This window comes from Propithecus coquereli, unplaced genomic scaffold (genome assembly GCF_000956105.1).
Source record: "Propithecus coquereli isolate 6110/MARCELLA unplaced genomic scaffold, Pcoq_1.0 Scaffold950, whole genome shotgun sequence".
Classification (NCBI taxonomy): Eukaryota; Metazoa; Chordata; class Mammalia; order Primates; family Indriidae; genus Propithecus; species Propithecus coquereli.
In genome coordinates, this window is record NW_012155841.1 from 156,513 (window position 1) to 156,819 (window position 307).

Here is a 307-nt window from a genome sequence, read left to right on the forward strand (position 1 = left end):
TCTCGCGGCCGCAGCCCCACGATCGGGGCGGGCGAGCAGACCCCTCGCAGAGCCCACGCGAAGCGGGGGCCGCGGGGGCAGCGGGACGGTCCCCCCTCGAGGTTCCTGCGGCAAGGGCGGCTGGGGGCCGGCCTGGGCTGCGCTGCCCGCCTGCCCCACGTGGGAGGAGCTGCTCCCGGCCTCTGGGCCTGTCCCTGCTCCACTCAGAGCAGCTGCTGCTCCCCGCTCCAAGATGCCCCTCCCCCACCCTGCTGACGCCCCGTCCTGGCCGTGCAGGGGCCCCAGGCAGCTGGAATTCTTCCTTGGG